Source organism: Rhagoletis zephyria, unplaced genomic scaffold, assembly GCF_001687245.7.
Source record: "Rhagoletis zephyria isolate East Lansing unplaced genomic scaffold, Rhagoletis_zephyria_1.1 Rzeph_scaffold_14558, whole genome shotgun sequence".
Lineage (NCBI taxonomy): Eukaryota > Metazoa > Arthropoda > Insecta > Diptera > Tephritidae > Rhagoletis > Rhagoletis zephyria.
In genome coordinates, this window is record NW_016171627.1 from 1 (window position 1) to 13,099 (window position 13,099).

General features: G+C 34.4%; 3 non-coding genes across 3 annotated transcripts; 1 reads left to right on the top strand and 2 right to left on the bottom strand.

Moving 5' to 3' along the window:
* Positions 1–8,016: 8,016 nt before the first annotated feature.
* On the bottom strand, positions 8,017–8,088 carry TRNAT-CGU (transfer RNA threonine (anticodon CGU)). Its single transcript has one exon. It is a non-coding gene; the product is annotated as a tRNA-Thr (tRNA).
* A 734-nt stretch (positions 8,089–8,822) lies between these two features.
* On the top strand, positions 8,823–8,894 carry TRNAP-CGG (transfer RNA proline (anticodon CGG)). Its single transcript has one exon. It is a non-coding gene; the product is annotated as a tRNA-Pro (tRNA).
* A 2,239-nt stretch (positions 8,895–11,133) lies between these two features.
* Positions 11,134–11,205, bottom strand: TRNAT-CGU (transfer RNA threonine (anticodon CGU)). Its single transcript has one exon. It is a non-coding gene; the product is annotated as a tRNA-Thr (tRNA).
* Positions 11,206–13,099: the final 1,894 nt, after the last annotated feature.

Below are 13,099 nucleotides of genomic sequence, written 5' to 3' on the forward strand. Positions count from 1 at the left end.
CGATATGTTGATTGTCATTGAAATAAATTACACTTACAGGCGTATTCTGGAATGCGCAGTGTGCGAAAAGGATTTAAAAATTTACAGAAAGTTTATTTACCGGTAACAAAATTAAAAAGGGACCATTTAAGATTTTATATATATATATATTTTTTTTTTTAAACGTGTGAAATAAAAGTCAATAAAATAGCTTGATTTTTAAGTAATTTCCTTGTTTGGCCATAATTAATTTTAGCCAAAAAATTTGTAAAATTTCCCATGGTGGAATATACAATTTTTTTTATGGAACTTTATTTCGGCACCTTTTAGTGTTTCGTATACTTTAAGGACTTCGAGATTTTTTGGGACCGTTACGGGATCTTTATGAATCTTTCACATTCAACGATATATCTACTTATATTTAAACTTTGCTTTTTATGAATTCTTAAAAAATTTACCGGTTTTCCGCTCAAAAATATCTGGAAAATTTTGGGTATTATCTTCGCCAAAATACAAAGATAATTGAAATTTCTTGTACAAAATAATAAAAGTCAATAGTTTTACTAAATATTTTGGACATCTTTGTTTCATAAAATTTTCAGTCATCCACCAAACGGTGCTAAGAATTTTTCACTTCAAAAATCGCCCACTCCGATTGAGTAGAGAAGGCAGTCAACCAGTTGCCAATGATCTACTTAGAATATGTGCAACAATTTAATTACAATAGCGGACAAACTGGCGCATTACCACATAAATGCTGTTTTCCATTGCGCTTTATTGTCCCAAACTGCATTGATACGTAAGTGATTTCCTAAAATTTCGGAAAATGTCATAAATTCATTCAATCAAAGCAAAATCAATGAAGTTAATGTACGGATGTGTGTTTATGGGCCAAAACTAGTTAGTTCATTTGACCAATTCTTTTCAAATCCACAATTGAACTACATTAATGACTATCACAATCAATTCCACCAGCAATGCAGTGAGTCAGTCAGTTGGAAATGAGTTTTTGAGTAGTCCGTGCATTTTGTTTTTTTACTGACCATGTGATTCTTCACGCTGTTGCATCATTGCCCAACACTTGCCACTGTTTACCAACATCGGTCATCCATAGCTGTTGCTCAGTGTGCGCGCAGGCTCTTGCTTCGTACTGATCGACGACCGCTGTCATTCCATAGTTGGTAGTTGGTTGCTGGCAGTTGGCGGCAGCAATTGTGTGCGCCTCATAAAAATTCAATCAAAATCAAATCAAATCACTTTATGTAAATTTAACGCGGCGGAAATCGTTTGTAACTCGATATGGCAGCGCAACTTCGTACGCTGATGACGCGACTCATCCTCCTAAGCCTTCCTAGACTGCTAGACTCATTTTAGCGGGTTACACCGACTCACCCACTCGCTCAATTCGGCTGTCGCCCACCTCCTCCAATAGCGCTTTCAGTTCCGCCGCGCACCAAAAATTCAATTCCATAGACATCAACGAATTCCGCTTACCAAATCGAATGCCGCCAAACAACCAATTTGATTCTACCACACCCAGTCCAAGCTAGTCCAGCCGCGTGTAGCCAAATTTGGTCAAGAGTTTTGCATATTTGGGACTACGTTTGTACATATATAGCAATATATGTATGTATATGAATGAATGAATGCGTGCAATTATATTTGTATGCATACATACATATACGAGCATAGTAAGTATGAGCAAACCAGTTCATATGCACCGACACTTGATTTTCATTATTTGCCACCGCGGCAGCGCCGGCTTTTGTTTTCAATTTCACCGCTGAAATGGAAATTTAAAAATATTCATGAAATCACTTCTTGCTCCTTCCAACCCCGTTCGCTGGTAAACATTTGAGTGGCAGTAGCACACCTGCAACGCTAGGTCATCCACTCAATTTGGTTTTAATAGGCCATACAAACTTATGGGTACCTATCTACTGGGTTTGTACAAATATGTAGCTGCGCGATTTTCATAACAATAAAAAAGTAACAATTCTCTGCTCGTTTTTTGCCTGTAAATTTCAATTTTTCTACGCCTGTAAGTTTCTAATCAATTTACTTTCCTTTTATGCTGAAATTTATGGATTTTTGAATTGGTCTGTTGTACGAATTAGAATTGGTTAGGCATTCGTTATTCATTGACATTGAATTAAACTAACAACACGATTTATTAATGCATGTTTGAGTGAGTTATTTCCCATTGAGTGATTTACAGCGTTACTAAATTTGAATTAGGCGAAATGCAAATAATAACCGTCAACATTTGAACAGTGATCTCCTTGTACTTTTTATGAATTAAGTTAGGTTTATTAAAAATTAAATTAGGTAAAATTAAATTAGAGTTCGTTCTTTGCTAATTTTTGTTGATTTGAGATGTTCATGTTCTACAGGACAATGCTGGCTAAGAAGTGAAAAGTCTTTTGTAAGTCAAATGAAAGAAAAATGGTAAGATAGTTCGAAAGGCTTTTGTTATTCTAGCACAAAGGTCTTATAAAAAAAGCTCTTTCATTCACCACTCGTGGTGAAAAGCTATTTTGAGAGAAAGCATTTGTGTATCATTTAGCTCGCGTGGCTGCGGCAATCGCAGTTGCCGAGTGGGAAAAGCACGAACTCGCCAATCGAGAAATCCGGGTTCGAGCCCCTGCGCAGCGGATTTCTCTTTGTCGACATTTTTTAATTAAATTTTTTCGATTTTTAATTTTTAAATATTATTTTAGTTTAATTTAATTTTTAGAAACTTATTTTATGTATTTTTTCAGCTTAGCTCCAATTCTGCAATCCTATAAAAAGAAAACGAAACATCCCCAAAACACTATAGAAAGACTACGCCGCTTCATCGTTTCTTAGTGTGATTATTGACATGTCCATCACCAATTCGGACACACAATGTTGACCTAGGGATATTGTCGCCGGTGCGAAACCCTCCAATTCTTTAATAGTTTTAAATCCTCTTCCGATGTCTCACCACCCACTAACCTTTTTCTTAAAATTTTAGGTACTGAAGTGTTGTATTCGATTCTGTCGCAGTTTTCAAACGACCCAGTCTCATGTTTTCTTTTTTTTTACTCTCGACTCCCTTTTGAGCTCCGTACAGTGCTAATTCTCTAGGTAGCATATCTATAAGTTTTTCGGCTTTGTTTCAGTTAAAAGGTACATTTGCAATTTAAGTGAGAAATGATTTTTTCATTTGAATTTAATATGGAAACTGTCAGCAAAAAAATAATTTTTAATTTAAATTTTTTTCGTGAAACGGCAGTAAGACATTAGTGACGATCTTTAACAATCAAAATTTTAGGACTAAAAATCTTAAACAAATCTCGAGAGTTGGCTAAGAGTCATAATTGCTTGCTTTAAATCGTTCATACACTATCGATGTATCGTCCGAACCCAACCGCACAAATTTCAAGCTTAACCGCTGTCAGAGAAACCACAATAATAACGACCAATCAATACGGCGAGAGATAGTGTTGCAGCTGGTGTGCCCTGCGGTAAAAGCGCAGTCGAAGGATAAAGTGTAAATTGGCATTGCAGACACCAAATAGACACATATGTATCCATCGTTCATAAGTTAAACGCCAAAAAGTATGCAAAAGCAAACTGTAATGCATTACAGCAGAAAAAAGGGCCAAGAAAAGCAGCATGGCAGAAGATACGCGCGATAACAGTAAAAAAGTTACAAAGTGGCTGCAAAAATGTTGTTATTGCACTTTTGGTGTTGCATGTGCATCGCGTGCCGGGCGTGGAATTTCACATATTTTCACAGGCAAAAATAAACGTGCTAGAGGCGGAAGCGAAAAGGGAAAAGTTAAGCGAAGGCGCGTTGCCTACCAAAAGTAGCGAAGGAGGCATTTGCATTTACATACGAATGTAACGCTGTGTTTATTTTCGCAGTGGCGTTGCAAGTTTATTATCTGTTTATTACTACGTTTGGCGCACAACTTGTGAGCCTGGCTTGTTGCACTTTTCCTCTTTTTGTTGTTGCGCTATGGCGCCTTGGCTGTGTGCTGCAGCCTTTCGCAGACTGTGGGGGCGCGCACATTTGACAGCTGTTCATTTCGTGTTTTTGACGCTTGCGTGGCGTTCAGCGAAAGATAAAAATGCGTGCGCCACATTCCATGCCCAGCCATGGTGCGGCTGACAGACGGGTGAATAGGCAGAATCAAACCATTTACCTCAGGTCTGATGAAAAATTAAAGAAAAAAAAACAAAACACAAATCAATGCAACAAATAAACGCACGTTTTAATTCTAACTATAATTGTACGTTTTTTGTTAATAATATAAAGTCTATGTGAGATTTTTGCAAAATTGCAAACCATTAAACTTAATTGCGGCAAGCGTGAGTTCCATATTTTACGCGCTACCCAGCAACTACACACATATGTATGTACTTCTAAGCAGCGACGAAAGGGGAAAAAGGGTAGGCCTGGTCTTTAAACTTTTAATTGCCTATTAGCGAAATTGTTCGGCGCGCAGGTTCAGCTACACTTCGTCACAAAAATGACGGGGTTTTCTATACATATGTATGTCTGTATGCATGTATGTACATTAGACTGGTTCAGAAAAAACCGACTACATATTTAAATTTTTTCAAAATCGCTTTTGTTATATTTTCGGGGCGCTTCGTTTTTAAGTCCACATATCGGCATGATATGAATATTTTTGAAGAAAATTAAAGACTTTAAAACGAAGTATTTTGTGAATTTACTCCTCCAAAAGTTTTTCAAGATTAAAGTCGAACGTATACAATTTTTTTTTTATCTTTTCGGCAAAATGTTAAAAGTTTTTCACTAAACATCATAGATTTTTTCTGGAAAATTTTATAATTTTTAATTTTCTTTGAACTGTTTAAAAAGCAGTTTTTTTTTCGTATGAAAGAAAATTTTTGATACCGTAAAAAAAATTGCCAAAAATCAACGGTAAGTCTTAGCTACTTCGAACTTGCACTTTATTGTACTCAAATTGAAAGTTTGGTTTTTTTTTTTTTTATATAATGCACAAAGTTTGAAACTTGGACGTATGCTTTTAAAGAATTAAAATTAAATAATGAAAGAATTAATACACACACACTTTATTATGCCGAATTCCACTAAGCATTAAAATGAGAAGAAAATGCCATGTGGAAACAGACACAATGACTATTTTCATGAATGTAATGCCACGGAATTTTTTTAATGCCCAAAATTGTCTTTAAAAAGTTTGTCATTTAATGCCGAGTGAAGATTCAGCATTATGCTTTACAATTAAGAAATTGTTAAATTATCTTTTTTTTAAAGAAAATGAAAATATTTCAAGAAATATATTATGTATGGTATTTATTATAAATTTTAACATTTTGCTGAAAATTTAAAAGAAAACGTTAAATTCTTATGTGCTCGCCTTTACTCTGAATAACATTTGGAGTTGCAAAATTTAAAAATTTAAAAAATTTTATCCCGAAAATAGCTATTCGCGATAAGCTGCCTCAAAATCATATTATTAAGGTCTACGCTTTTGAGAGAAATCTTTTACACTGTCCCGAAAATACTTCACAAGAGATTTTGAAAAAGTAGTCGTTTCTTTGAACTAGAGTAATGTACATACATACACAACTTTTTTTCCTTGTAACAAAGCAACGCTCTAAATATCAGCGCAACACCTTTTGCCTTCTCCTTGCTTGGCTCAGTTAACGTTAATAAACCATTAAAATTGACATCTTTGGCATTAAATTCACTCACACGCACACGCACACGCACACTTTGCCGTCGTTAAAGTTTAATGCGCTCGCATTCTAACGCTCACACCACGCCGCGCACGTCTCATAAATTGGCCAAAATGGCTAAGTTAATTAGTGGAGTTATGAGTGTTGTGCATGTCGGCATGTCTGTAGCTATGCGCAATATTTGTACGCACATATGTATGTATCAAAGTACATATACATATCTACTACCATATGTCGCCGCTACATATGACCAACAAAATATTGCTCATGTGTTTGGTCAGCGTTCTTTTGGCGCGCGCAAATTCATTACCTCGTTCGCGCGCTGGCCAACCGACCAAATAACCGACACTACTATTGGTGGTTTGTTGTAGTTAGCTGTTCTCCTAATTAGAGCATTAAAGACATTTTAAGAGCCTCAGCGTGTGCTAATGAATTGACAGGTGTGAAGCAAAACCAGTATAACATAATACAAGTACAAAGTGGTATTCTAGAAGTAATTGTGCTAAATAAGCGAATACCCGTGTGTTCGCTACCCTCTCTGGGAGCGCTAACGACGTGCGCCCACTGCTGCTTGGCTGGCGCTGAGTTTAGTTAAAAATCTGAGCGCTTTGTACAAAATTTCTAAAAGTTAGATCACAATGTGCATAAATTCATTAAAAAGCCTGCCACTTTAAGCTCTTGCCATTATCTTTCATTAGCTAAACAAACTTAAATGCGGTAAAACATAAAGGCGGTTGCGCAAAACAATCGATTAACTCTCTAAGTGAATGGGATTAATTGTGCTTTAAGTAATGTGCGTCGATCTGTTATGTGGCATTTAAATTTCCATTTAAAACTACACCTGCAGTTAATCTATTTTAAATGTGTACAGTGTGGCCGCGATAAATGAACACTCAAAATGGGGATAGAGAAAGAAATATGTTTTGGTCTTTTGGAGCATGCTATAAGAACTCTGAGAAATCATTTAAAATAAGTTAATAGTAAAAAAATATATTAAAAAATATTCTGGAATGGACTAGCGGTTAAAACAATGGCCTTCACGTCAGTTTAACCTACGGTCGGTCGAACGACCAAAAAATAGAGCATCCTCGACATGGTAATTCATATTTTTTCGTTTTCCCTTAAAAATATTTTCACATATCTCAGAAGTCAGAAGAAGAAGAAGACGAGTTGAAAGTCGAAGGGCATTTAGAGGTTGAAAACGGAACTTCCGAGAAAGAATTTTTCAACAAAAGTTACGTATTTTTACCTTTAGAATCCGAATCTGTAGTAAAAAATATATATCTAATTAAAAAAAATGGACTTCCGGTCAGTTTAACCCATTTCCAGTCGAAAACGGAAGTTGGTAATACATACCACCAAAAACATAGAGCATAGAGCATAGATAAAGCTTAATAATACTGTGATGATCGCATAGTATTGAGCGTATTTAGTAACTTTTTACAAATATATAGTACATATAAATATTATATATTTTTTTGAATTTTTTACTTTTGTAATATTTTGCCATAATTTATATTTTAATACATACTTTATCTTTTAATACAATATATTTTAATACATATACATATATGTACATTAGGGTGGTATAAAAATACATGTGAAAAAAGTAAATTCGGAATTTTTATGCTCTCACCCCATAGGATTCTTCTATACCGAAAAAACAAACCCCTTTTCGTAGAAATGGTACTTATAGAATTCTCGCAAATCAATATTTTTCGATCAGAAAACTATTTCTCTTCAGGGAACTCCCAATAATAATACCCAATTATTTATTTAACAATTTTTTCATAGTAACTATTTTTTATAGGTTCGCCAAAACCCCCAGTAAGTAGATGCCAGAAAATGAGATGGGCGATAAATAAAAAAATTTAGTATTAAAAAATGGTTAAATAAACAATTCGGTATTATTATTGGAAATCTCCTGAATAGAACCAGAGCTTTTCGATAGAAAATATATTTATTATCAAAAATTCTGCACCAATTCTACGAAAAGTTATTTTTTCTTGCCATATAAAATATGTACATGAAAAACTTTGAGCGCGTTGAGCGACCTCTAAATATTTTTCGATTTCAAAATAAAAAAAATAAGGTTATATTTTTTCGATAGCGGGTGAGAGCCATTAAAATTCCGACTTTACTCATTTTGGACCATCCCTAATGTACATACATATGTACTTAATTTAAATTTTAATGGATAGATATTTTTTTAATAAATTATATTTTTTACATCATTTTCAATAATTCAAATTCTATGCTAATTGCAATAAGTATACGCTAAGGTTTTGATAAATTAAAAAAAAAATAAATAAATAAAAACCGTTTTTCACTTCCTGCCTCCTGTGAGGTTTGAACTCACGACCCCTGGTTTACGAGACCAGTGCTCTACCACTGAGCTAAAGAGGCTCGAATACATTAGCTGCCAAATGCCGCACAACAACGTCACGCACAAGCTATCTCATTCATGCTAGCAGTCGCCTTATTGTACGAATATGCTGTTCTTATCTGGCACACGTTGAGCAACTTATAAACATGTGCGCTGCCGCAGAACGATAATCGTGCCAACAACAAACTAGGGAAAGCGGCCATATACAATAGCAGGAAATGCGGCAGCAAAAGCAAAGCAAAGTCGACAAACAAAGCAAAGCCAGCAAACACAAAATGCGTACAAACATACATATGTATAAAATCGTGAAAGGGAGCTAAATTGTGTTTTTGTTTAATTTTTGAATGGTGGGAAAAATTAGAATCATCCACATTTTGCACTGGTTAATCGTAAGACGCAGCTAATATCATTTTCTCCCCTAATGTCTTTTCAATGAATTTGCAAATGTGTTTTTAATTGTGTACATATGTAAGTATGTATGTATTCTAGTACATTTTTGCTTACATACTTAGGTACAAAGATTTTTATTTTGCAATTCGCCGTCGCATCGCTGTGCTAAAAATAGCTTCACTTCCATCACCGCTATCGCTGCGTTGCTGTTGTTTTGCACATGCTCCGGCAGTTTAGCACAACACTCGTCTGTATGTATTTCATTAATATTTTGTTTAGCGTTCTAGATTGTTTGTCGCATTCGCACATTTGCTAGCCCACTCGCCAGTTGTGAAGTGGGGCATTTGGCAAGCCGGGGGACAACGGCTTGTTGGTCTAGTGGTATGATTCTCGCTTCGGGTGCGAGAGGTCTCGGGTTCAATTCCCGAACAAGCCCTCTGGAAGGAATTAGTTTTTTAAATAGTTTGTGTAAAGAAAAAAGTTAGTTAGCTTCCATGAAAAGAAAAAAGGAAACAGAAAAGATATGTATATGTAATGCATGTATTTGTTGTTGTAAGCCTTGATAAATGTCAGAGAATGTGCAAGGCACCTTGCAAATGTCCTTGACTCTAGTCTCTGATGTCCTTGGCTTACTACTATTTGAAGTTCTAGGTCGCCGCGTCGGTAATGCAGTTGATATATGTATGTGGATTGCCGACTCGACCAGAAAAAAGAATTTTTATATGTCGTACGCACAAATGTATACTGCAGTTTTTAATAGATACTGGTCGTTGCTCAAAAGGCGTCGCATTAGTAGATACTATTTCTTGGAAAATATTTGTAAGCATGGGCATTAGGGTGGTCAAAAATAAGTTAAGTCGGAATTTTAATGATCTCACCCCCTAGGATTGTTCTATATCGAAAAAAATATATTCCAATTTTGGTTTTTATTTTGAAATCAAAAAGTATTTAGAGGTCGCTCAAAGCGCTCAAAGTTTTCCAGGTATTTTATATGGGAAAAACAACTTTCCATAGAAATGGTATAGAATTCTTGCAAATCAATATTTTTCGATCAGAAAACTCTGTTTCTCTGCAGGGGACTCCCAATAATAATACCCAATTATTTATGTACCCATTCTTTCATAGTAACTATATTTTATAGGTTCGCCAAAACCCCCAGTAGATGCCAGAAAATGTCCCATCTCATTAATAAAAATCTCATAAATATAATAATATATAAATAAAATCTCTTAAATAAAAAAATCTTTAGTATTAAAAAATTATTAAATAAATAATTGGGTATTATTATTGAGAATCTTCTGAAGACAAGCTGGGTTTTCCGATCGAAAAATATCGATTTTCATGAATTCTATTCCATTTATACGAAAATGGGGTTTTTCCATATAAAATACATGGGAAATTTTAGGCCTTTAAATATTATATTAAATATATATGCGACCTTTAAATATTTTTTGATTTCAATATAAAAAATAGTGGTTTATTTTTTCGGTATAGAACAATCCTAGAGAGTATAAAAATTCCGACTTTACTTAAATTTAAATTATAAAATCCATTATTTAAAATGCATTTTCTTAGAATTCACTAAATACATATTTATATTCGGTACTACCTAAATTTTTTCGGCGCTAACTGGATTTTTGGAACTATGTACCTGGGTTTTTTCGGGACCATCTGTCTTTTCTCATAACTTTCTCTTTGTCCGACACTATCTTAATTTTTTTTCGCTACTACTTGGCTTTTTTCCCAGGACTATTTTTCGTGACTGTCTGAATTTTTTCGGGACTATTTTGATGATTTTTTTATTAACTAACTAGGTAGATATATTTTTTCGAGGGTATCTGGATTTTTTCGAACTATCTGAACGTTTTTAGAACTATCGGGGATTTTTATAAAAAAAATTGGCATTCTTCGTGTTTAATTTTTCAGGAAATCTCGGAATATTTCGTGTTTAACTTTTCCGAGTTTTTCGAAATTTACCCTAGACTTGAAAATTTTCAATAGCATTCTGGGATTTCCGTAGAATTTCAGATATTCTGGAACTGTTCAGGATTCTTCATACATATTTTATTTTTCGAGATTTTTTCGGTGATTATCGTAATTTTTTCATGACCTCTTGCGACTTTCCGGGAACTTTTTGATCTAGAAGTACATTAATATATTAACTTCTATTTTTTCCCGATACGCTGATTCCGGATACTAGGTAAAAATAAGAGCCGGATTCGTATACCCAGTAGACATGTCTAGAGTAAAAATTGGGTAAATTCTATCCGATTTTAGCAGTATCCGGCTTGATAACCAGAAAACTTTCGACTATCCACCGGATGCCCGACACATCCATAATAAAAAGCAAGTAATCTGTATTTCTTGCTCAAAAAATTAAATAAAAGCCAAAAGTCAATCAAAATTTTTCGTGTTGTATTATAAAGTTATACTATACTTTTTATTTATGAGCCGATTTAAAAATGTTTTAATACCTAAATCATTTAGAAAATTCAAAATATGAGCTTCAACTTAGCTTTTGAGAAATTTTTATTGCCATGTTCGATAAATATGTAATGCAATTCTCTAATCATTCTAATGGTTTGAGAACCAGTGTTTATATGGTCTTGCAATATATTTCAATAAAAAAAAATATATATATTTAAAAAAATATTTGCATTTGATTTTTTTCATATTGCCCCCTGTGAGGTTTGAACTCACGACCCCTGGTTTACGAGACCAGTGCTCTACCTCTGAGCTAAAGGGACTTAATTGGTTACACAGCTTATTAGCTACTTCAGTAAGAAAATTACACAGCTTTATAACTTTTTTAAAGGAAAATGATACGAATATACCATATGTGGCCAGAAAAACAATTTTGTTAATTGAATGTTTGATAAACAGAGATCGAACAGGCGATAGTAGTTAAAAAAAAAAAAATGCGTTGACAGAAAAAGATTTTTGACTTGAGAGTTTGATGTGCTGTGATAATTTTTTTTTCTGTAGAAACAAACAAGGAAGCAGAGAACTTAACATAAATTAAATAGATAACAGTACATACATATGTAAATAGCAATAACATGAGATCTTTAAAGGAAAACTAAGGCACAAACAAAAACCAAAAACTGAAGCTGTAACAAAGTCGAAATGTTCTGTGTAGGCAAGTACAAATGTACATACATATGTATGCATGTATAATGGGTTGTAGTGAAAGCAACGATGTGGCTGAACAAAACTAAGTAAAGAATGGAGCAATGAAAACTCGAAATCCACAAGCAAACATTTAGCCAACTAAAGGAAAAAGCCAAAAGCAAACAACACAACCAACAGCATCAATAATTTTTCCGCCGGATATTCGCTTGTTGAGCTTTGTGATTTGGCAAATGTTCGCCACAGCTGGTGACTGCCGCGCCGAGCATGGACTGCTAGCTGAAGTTGATAGGAAGTATGCAGTAGGTTCCATCCTTATGGCCACACAAAACGGGGCAGTCTATTGGGTGGGCTAGGAGGAGAGGTTGTTGAAAACAAATACGATTGTTGCTAAGTTTTTTATGCAAGTAAAGTAACAGTTGTACATACATACATATAAAGAACTGGTATGAATATTTGTGCTGATGGTCACTTTGTGATTTGTAGGCAAAGCTGTAACATTTTGCAACAAAATATCCTTGTTATGCGCGAGCGGATTTGCAAAGTGGACAAATGTTGGTGGAAAATAACAGAGGAAAACAAGTGGGTGTGTCTGTCGGCGGCGTCGTGGATGAACTGCTGTTGTATATTTTTTCTTACTGTTGGCGGTTTATAATTAATAGCTGGGTTGAAAAGTTATAAAAAGAAAATGCTTCGTTGGTGGTTTCCTGAAAATTTAAGTTGAATAAATAGAAATACAATGAAAGCAATATATGTACAGATGTATTTGAGTAGGAATCGCAATAATACAACGTGTGTAAATATTTTGTTTCTTTTCCTCTGAGAAATTTATAAAAAAGTATTAAGAAAAAACTTATCAGGCAGAAATTAAGTATTCTTTGATCGAGGCGAAGTTTTCAAGGACAAAGGTTTACGGCTCTTCGTAGTTAAATATGAACCAATAATCTCTGAAAGTAAAATTTTTGAGGTTTTATTATTCGGTTCCGACCAAAGCTAAATACTTAAGTAAGCAACAAAGCTGACCTTCTCCAGGTTCGGATGCCGTCACACAACATCTGAAAATGATAATAAAATCTCTTATAATCGGGGACATAAGCGTTATTTTTCCAGCGTATATTTTTTACTTTTTTGATAAGAGATGGTGATGGACAGTAAAATAAAGATGAAGGAAATAACAGTGATAGAGTGAAATAACTCTTATTAGACAATGTAAAAGTCGATGTCGGGTAATAACTGTTATCAAGCAAACCTAAAAAATAAACGTTGGGAAATAACTCTTATCCGCGAAACAAGAAATACTTCTCATCTATTATCTGTTACGAAACAACGTTTTCGTTTAATTTCAGAATTTCAATACATACATATGTAAATTCGCGATAACAGTTATTGTTGGCCCCTGCTTATAATAGCTAGGCTTATTATCGACTTATTAAAATGAACATATGTGAAGGCCCCTTCCGCTCCCCAGTACTAAGCGCATTCTCACTATACCCACTCAGTAATTATGGCTTT